The sequence below is a fragment of the Aedes albopictus genome, chromosome 3 (genome assembly GCF_035046485.1).
Source record: "Aedes albopictus strain Foshan chromosome 3, AalbF5, whole genome shotgun sequence".
In the NCBI taxonomy this organism is placed as follows: domain Eukaryota; kingdom Metazoa; phylum Arthropoda; class Insecta; order Diptera; family Culicidae; genus Aedes; species Aedes albopictus.
In genome coordinates, this window is record NC_085138.1 from 279,020,397 (window position 1) to 279,029,275 (window position 8,879).

Sequence of the window (8,879 nt, forward strand, 5' to 3'; positions counted from 1 at the left end):
AAAAAAAAATCTTATAGAATCTGCTTTTGGAGTTCCTTTACATTTTTTTTTGATTTCGAGGAATTCTTTCAGAAAATTTTCAATGGTTTTCATTATAAATTCGACTAATAACACTAGTTTACAGCATTTTTGAGCTCGGTAAGCTGATGATCATGTTTAGTGTAGAATCATGCCCTAAGTTAAAAAACGCGAAGGAAAAAAAAAATACAGTAGAGCGAAAATTTTCTCGACTTTCCATACAAGGTTGATGATTTGAAATCGATTTTTGTTCTATTTTTAAGCAAAGTCGCTCACTTCACATATCTCATTCTCCGTTATTTTTTACTGTAACTTGCCTACATATGACATGTTAAATAAACGTTGAGAAAGAATTTTTAAATTGTTTTTTTTTTCTTATTGAAAAAAATACATTTCCTAAAATATTTTTGGAAATTTTGCTAAAATTTAAGGAGATCGTCCCCAAAACTCGCCAATATCTTGAATTTCATCAATATGACGCAAAACCTGCATTCAGATGTTCGAATGGTATTATATTCAGCTTTTATGGAAATTTATGGTAAAAGACTTAAAATTGGTTGAACAAAACGCACGATATTTGAGTTTTATTAAATTCCGTATTTTAAAAAGTTGTTAAACTCGTTATTTAGCTAAAACTCAAAAACTGTTCTACTTAAAAAATTTTGAAGCACCGTTTCGAAATCAGTGCTAAATTGTGCTTCAAAAATTTTGGTCATTGACAGAAGTTCACGACTTTCATTTTATTTTGTAAACTAGTGTAATTTCTTCAGAAATATCTGAAGATTTTCCTCTAGCGATTTCTTTCAATTTTTTTCCAAGAATTACTTTGAAAAAACCTTGACAGATTTTTCGATATACGACTTCGTGTTGACTGGAGAAGACATCCCTCAATTTTCAGAAATTATCTAGATATTAATTTAGAAGCTTATCTAAAGTTTTCCTTTGAAGATAATTCAGAAATTCCCACAGAACTTCCTTCACGGATGCTGCCAGGAAATCTTCCAATCATTTATTTGGAAATTTTCTTCAGTAGTTAGGAGGTGAGCCAGCCTACGGCTGAAAGCCTCACTAATAAAAAAAATAATAACAATACATCAGTAATTGCTTCAGAAATTCCTCAACGAGTGTTTTGGGAAAGTTCTCCCGAGGTCTTTTCTTAGGTATTTAAGTAGGAATGAAATTCCTTAGAAACTTCCGAAGGAATGTCGCCAGGTTGCACGCCTGTTAAATCCAAATACCGATTGCACGCTATTTCTACAGAAATGAAAAAATAAAGTTTCACTCAGGGGTTTTTTTTTATTTCTTCAACAAAGGATTACCTCCAGTTTTGGAAAAATCATCCATGTAATGTTCTTAAGGTACAATACTAAAATCATTTCCACGGTGCCATACCATAAGAGAGACATAAGTACACTGTAAATATCTAAAGGATCCCCTAGAAGAATTTTTAGATTCATCTGTAGGGTAATCTCTTGACGTTCCCCCAGAAAGGAATTCCTAGATAAATCCACGGAGAATTTTCTATAGGAATTATGTTAAAAATCCCTGATAGGATTCGTGAAAAATCACCGTAATGATTCCTGTACGAATATTTTGAGAATTTCCTAGAGAAATACATGAATGTATCACTGGAGGTAGGTGGTGGAAATCTCCGAAGCAATCCCTGAAGGCAGTGCTGTCATGGTAAAATCAGTGGTAGTTACTCAAGGTTTTCAAATTTCAGCGCCTTTTTACTGGTACGCCCCCACATGACTTCACTATCGCGCCTATATAGGAATTATTCCTGGAAAAACCCTCCATTTCACGATTAATTATGATCATACGCTGGATTGTCAGGTTTTTCAATAGCTATTACTTTGACCTGTCTTCATTCATGCGTAACAATGTTGAATGAGTTGAACAGGTCTAGTAATAGTCTTTTTGCGAAATCTGAGAGGTTCTTCAGAAGATTGAACTTTATCGCGTCCCGGAGCAGAATTGTTTGGTGAAAGAAGAGCCATTGAAAACTCTAGCATGGCGAAGGGTCTGTCAAGATCCAGAGAGCCGTCTCCTCAGGAAGTTTTCCGAGACAGCGGTCTAGCTGGGACGAAGTCTGGGCAGACCTTTATTGCGAAGTTGAATATCCGGCGATTGGAGTATTCATCACTCTCATTAGAAGAAGAGCGGTTTCGCATGTTGCGAGCCACTCTCCAAAGCGTTGTTATCGAAGTTTCTCTTGAGAAATCCTCAATGAAATGTAATCCCTAACCTCGAAACAGCCGCGAGTACTTCGGCTTTCCAAACTAACATAGTATTTAAGGCAGTTAAAGAAAATGTAAAAATGTTAAATTTCAAATCAATGTATTTCGGCTCAGTTATGCCCGAGCCTTCCAAATAAACGAATACCTAAGTAAAAAAAATAAGCTTTTTCGCTTTAAGCAGGTTCTTCAGCTGTCTTTCGAGCTTAGCGTACTCTTGATAAAGATCTGAAGAACCATCTCCACATAAAGCTTTGAATGCATCAGATTTTTTATGGTACAGCTGGGTTTTCTTTTCGTAGTTGCACTTGGAAAGCGTTAGTTTGTGATTCTAATGCACATTACTCGTCCAAAAGTGGGAGGAGATTCAATGATTCGATTCCGAAGGCTATAACCGTCCAATGCAAATCATGATGTGTTTGTTTGCGCTATCACTAGGTGGCGATAGTAATCAAACGTAAAATAGAAGCAAAACGATACCCAGCGTCACGACTGGTCAATCGACCAGCTACCAAATATTTGAATCGACTGTTAACAATGTGATCGATGGGAAGAGAATAGAGTGGGACGCCTGTTTCTCTGTGCACAAAACTTTGATTCTAAAAATAATGTGGGTAGTGTTACCATGACCAAAGGTAGGAATTGCAAAAGTAATTCAAAGCTAAATCATTTTTTTTAAATTTCAGACATCGGTAAGTTTATACAGAAAACCACGAACGAAGGCCTTCCAAAGAGCTTTCTTGGTTACATTTTTAAGAACTAACTCTAAGCTTTCAAATATCTTAAAGGATATCTTTAACTCTCTAGCAAATTAAAATTAAATTCCTGATTGGAAGTCTTGCACTTATTGTCTGGATATAGAAGCTCTTAAAAATATGTACAAATTATGATTTTTCTCGACATCCTTTCTCAGTTCAATTGACCAAACAGAGATCAAATCGATAATAAACTCGTACAAAAGCTATAAGTACTGTCAAATACCGTTATATAGGTAATCTACCTTTAAATTGCTTTATCGTTTCTTCTTACGCAATACATCAACTACTCCTTGATCTTATAGCATCCTTCATCTGCTTAGTATATAAATTCCTATAATGTTCTAAACGTTCATAGTTATCATTCTCTTATACCCATCAACACATGCACTTCTAGACGAACATTTGAAAAGGGCATATCTGCTTTGCGTAAACAAACATGTTTTTGTCTCTGTAGGGCCCATCTGCATCCACCCACGCACATCAACACCCTTATCAGAAAGAGTGTTCTTCAAGCTATCTGATAAGGGTGTTGATGTGCGTGGGTGGATGCAGATGGGCCCTACAGAGACAGAAACATGTTTGTTTACAAAAAGCAGATAGGCCCTTTTCAAATGTTCATCTAGACTTGCTTATATAGCATTACAATGCAATCTACTACACTTCCTTCAAAAGGAAGGTCCGTGTGGAGTTATGTGAGTCATGTTTCGTCGCCCTACCAGCCCGATCGTCTAGCACCGTGTCAGCGCTACTTGCTTGTTGTTCTTGATGATTCACGTAGTGACCATCACGTTCCATTACAGTGATGAGATGGTCATTGCTACTACACGGAAATTTCTCGCACGCAATTGTGATTTCTCCCAGCGATATCCCAAAGCATCCTTGATATGGAAATTTCTCATTCTCTATTGCTGTATGTCTGCCTTTCGACGAGTGTAGGAAGGCTTGTGAAGAAATTCCAAAAACGTCATCATCACCACTGTGTGCTCCGAACGCTGCTGTAGGTAAAAACAAACGAAATCCCTCTCACGCTATGCTTTTGGGTTTTTCAGTCTCACTCTCCCATCATCGCCGTTGTGTCTCGCATAAATAAATGTTCGCTCTGTGTGAGTGTGACTTTTATGCTAGCCCAAGCATGTCTCTTAATTTACCACCGAAACTAACTGACCTTGAACTTTGTGGATGCTGCGTATGTATCCGTCAACACAGCACTACCACCAGCACAGCGGCGCACGTTGGCAAGGATATCTCTCCGGCTCTTTCACTGTCAGTGGGACACCCAGATCCCTGTTGACCTGTATTCTTTTTCGTGCGTAATATCGGGAACAAGGGAATCTTCCTGGTGACCCGAGCGAAGCAGTGCACGTGCCAAATGAAAATTATTCACTTTGCAATTTCAGAAGGTCTCGTTGATCTACGAGTTTCACTGTCTGTAGCCAATTAACGAGAAGATCCGACGAAAAAAATACAGCAAAATATGCGAAAATCGTGTTTTGATCCGGTTTTGATTCCTTTAGCTCACTGTTATTCCGTTTCACTCAGACCGTGTAAACATATTTTACACCGAACACTCGTTTCTATTTATTTTTCTGCACTTGCAATTCTCTCTTCATCGATCAATATGCACTAGACTAGTTTACTTGCAGCAGCACTTGTTTTCTATCTCTTCCTTTCTCTAGCGTTTTGCAAAATATATAACAACCGATGACTTCAACAAGAATTTGATTATCACATTCGATTGAAGAAAAAACAATTTCTCCTCGTTCAGAAAACACAAACAATCACTTAACTGCAACACAGCATTTCTGGTTATCTTCGCAACACAAGAGATGAAAATTTTCAACAACAATAAACGCCGAAAGTAATCACGCGAAATGAAAATTAGAAACTTTTTTTTTATTGTCGTTCCAGACCTGCCGAAGATACCGATTTACACGGCACAATTTATCTTTCACTCGCGTATCGCCGCCGATCGTTGATGATGAACAAAGACACTACACCCAGTCACACAGGTCGACATTATCATTTCATCTGGCCGCAATCAGGAAAATTAATAATGCACACTCTCGCGCGTTACCCGGAGCAGAAATTGAAACATCGAAACCGCACAGTTGGAAAATCTATTACGTTTCTCTGTGGTATGACCCCCCGCGCTGACTAAAATGGTCCACTCTCCAGGAAGGCAACAACCGGCCCACAGAGTTCACCAACTCCCCGCACGACTCCACACGCTCGACGACGACGACGACAACTCTGCGCGAAATTGCATTCACCGACGAACTACCCATACGACGAAGGAGGAGGTCTGCGCTCTCAAATGTGTCACACACGCATCACTGCCTTTGCCTTCGATTGCATTCTCCACCCGCTCCCAGTCCCGATCGTGTGGCAGGCAGGGTCCTCCGAGTCACAATTTCCCGAAATGGGTGGCTAGAAGGAGGAATACGACGACAATAACAACAAGAACAATTCCACAGCAAACGGAACAAAACGCGACGGCTCACGGATTGGACCGAGCACTACGAGACACACCATAGACGACGGACAAACACGTTGCGTTCCACCCGACAGTCGAACACGAATTGAGAAAGGCCCCGCGAGAAACGATATGCTGAAGTCGCACCGAGCTGACTGGAGCGAGCTCTGCTCTGGTCGGAATGTAGTGAAGCAGTTTGCACGTTGAGAGTACGCGTTCAAATTGTGCGGTTTGGCTCAGCAAGCTAAGCAAATGGGAACCTTATTCAATGGGGTAAAATAGCCGAACACTTAAAACCTGATTTAAATGTGCATTACTATTACTATTCATTACTATTGGCTAATAGTTATTTATGTAACGAGTTTTGCAACGAGTTCCATACAAAATTTTATGCAATGATTTTTTTCATAATGCAACTCATTTGAGTTGCATAATATTCATAATGCAACTAGACCTGTGCGCCGCCGCGCCACGCCGCCGCCGACGACACTTTTTGTTCCACGCCGACGCCGACCGAGGTATCGGCGGCGCGTCATACGCCGCTGTTTGTCACGCCGCCGATTTTCATTTTTCGCGCCGGTGATCAGTACACGAACAAAATTAAGTTAACATAAAGTTGAGATGAAAAAAAATCTCACGGTCACTATTATAAGAATTTGACTGCAATAATTGATTTCCCATCATCGATTTCCTCAATTCTATTAACCTTCCAGAACGCGTGCCATCAAACAACCAAAACTGCACCGCGCTCTCGCTGTATACGACGAGCGAGGTTTTTTGGTAGTGTTGTACTTTTTACAACAGCGCGCGTGCTGAAGGGTTAAGAGAATATCATGAAAAAAATTGATTACTAAAGTTATACCCTTATGATATTGAAATTGAAAATAGTACGTTCTAATAATTTGAAATCCGGTCATTGAAACTTTGGTCTGTCTATTTTTTGTCTTTCTATTGTTTTAGACAAACTCTGCAGAAGACTCTTTTAAGAAGAAATTTTAATGCAATTTCTGGATGTCCATTCAAATACGGAATTCTTAGAACTTTTTTTTACATTAGATTTCATTCATTATTCATCATTCACATCTCTCCAGAAGTTTCTCCGAAGATTCTTCCAAAATGATTCAGTGATACCTCCAGGAGATTTATCAGGGATTCCTCCAGGTTTTTTTATTGATTCAGAATTGTTTTTTTTTTCAGACGATCTCTTAGGAAGATTTTGACAGGAGAAGCTTCAGGGAAAACTCTAGGAGTTCCTTCAGATTTTTAATAGGATTCAGGGATGCCTCCTGGAAATACATCGGAGATTCATCCATAAGATCCTTCAGGTATTCTCATACCCAAGTAACACACTTGTCACCGAAGAGTCACGGCGGCGCAGATTTTTGTTGTGCAGAAGTCACTGTGACTTACTTCTAGCAAGTAAGTGTTTAGTTGTTAGATGTAAGTCACAGTAACTTCTGCGAAACAAAAACCTGCGCCGCCGTGACTCTTCGGTGACAAGTGTGTTACTTGGGTAGGAGGTCCTTCAGAGATTAGTCTGAGAGTTCCTTCAGGCATTCCTTCTGAAGCTCCTTCAGGAATTCCTACAGGAGTTTCTTCAGAAACTAGGCAAAAAATTTCCTCAGAGATTCCTCCAGGAGATCCTTCAGAAATTTCTCTAGAATTCCAACAAGGTATTTCTACTGACGTTCTGTAGGGATCCTAAAAAAGATCCTTCGAGGATCCCTCTGGGAATTTCATCAAGGGTTCTTAATGTAATTCCTTCTAGCATCCCTCCTAAAATTGCTTCAGGGATTCCTCTTGGAATTACTTTGGAATACCTCATGTAATTTTTCAGAGATTCTTACAGGAGTTCTTTCAAAGATTGCTCCAAAAGTTCCTTCGAGCATCTTTACAAGAGTTCCCTGAACTATTTCAACAAGAGTTCGCTCAGGTGTCCTTTCAGAAGTCCTTTCAGAAGCTTTCAGAATGATTCTTAAATGTCTCCTGGAGATCCATCAAGAGCCTTTTAAGGAATTCCTGCAGGAGGTCTTCAGTTTAGTGTAGGAGTTCCTGCAGGGATTCATTCTGAAGTGCTTTTATAAATTCCTACAGGAGTTCTTACAGAAATTAGTCCAGGAGTTCCTTCAGAGATTCCTCCAGGAGTTTCAGGGGTTCTTGCGGGTGTTTCTTCAGTGATTCCTCCTTAATTTTTTTCAGGGATTGCTACAGGAGTTCTCTCAGAGAATCTTATAGAAGAATCCAGAGACACCGAAGAAATTCCATCGGGAATTTCCTCTGAAATTCATGCAGAGATTCATCCTGCATTATCTTCGGGGATTCCAACTGGACTTTCTTGGGGGGTTCCCCTGAACTTCCTTTGAGGATTTCTCTTGAAAAACTTCGGGGATTCCTGCTGATATTCCCTTGGATAATCCGTCGTGGATTCCTCTTGGAATTCCTTAGCGGTTTTCTCCTGGAATTCCTTTTGTGATTCCTTTGGAGATTTTTCTTGGTATTATTTTGGGGATTCCTCCTGGACTTTATTTAGGGATTCCTCCTAGAATTCCTTCGGAGACTCCTCTATATATTCTTCCAGAGATTCTTCCAACACTTTATTCTGGAATTTCTCCTGGAATTCCTTCGGGATTTCACCTGGACTTCCTTCATGGATTTCTTATGAAACTCTTATGGGAATTCCTCCTGATAATCTGTTGTGGGTTTCTCCTGAAATTTCTTCGGGGTTTCCTCCTGGAATTTTATTGATGATTTCTCTTAGAATTTCTTCGGAGATTCCTTTTGGATTTACTTCAGGGATTCCTCATGGATTTCCTCCTGGAATTCCTTCGGAGATTTTTCCTACTATTTCTTAGGTGATTCCTCTTGGAATTCGTTCGGAGATTTCTCTTGAAATTCATTCGGGAATTCCTCCTAGAGCTCCTATGGGAATTCCTCTTAGAATTCCTTTGGAGATTCCTCCTAGACTTCCTACGGGTATTCCTCTTGATATTCCTTCAGCGTTGCCTCTTGAAAATCCTTCGATTATTTCGCTTGGAAATCCTTCGAAGATTCCTCCTAGAATTCCTTCAGGGGTTCCCCCTGGGATTCCTGCAGGGATTTCTCATGTAATTTCTTTGAAGATTTCGGCTGGAATTATCCTCAAGGATAAAAAAAATCTCCAAGAATTCCGTCGGGTATATTTTTGGAACTTCCTTCAAGATTGCCCCCTGGATTTCCTTGAGGGATTCCTCCTGGAATTCCTCCTGGAATTCTTTCGGGGATTCCTCTTGGAATTGCTTTGGTGATTCTTCTTAAAATTTCTTTGGAGATTTCTTTCCTGGACTTTTCTCTGGGGATCCCTCATGGAATTCCTCAGGGAATTCCTCAGGGAATTCCTTATGAAATTCCTCCGAG

The 8,879-nt window shown here is 39.7% G+C and overlaps 1 protein-coding gene across 5 annotated transcripts in view; it reads right to left on the reverse strand.

Annotated features, from left to right (window-relative positions):
• Positions 1 to 5,604, reverse strand: part of LOC109401648 (putative uncharacterized protein DDB_G0279653) — a 389,641-nt gene extending 384,037 nt beyond the window's left edge. For all 5 annotated transcript variants that reach the window (XM_062860976.1, XM_062860974.1, XM_062860975.1 and 2 more), the window contains exon 1: positions 4,179 to 5,604. The gene's annotated coding sequence lies outside the window, so the exon portion shown is untranslated. The remainder of the gene's footprint in view (positions 1 to 4,178) is intronic.
• Positions 5,605 to 8,879: the final 3,275 nt, after the last annotated feature.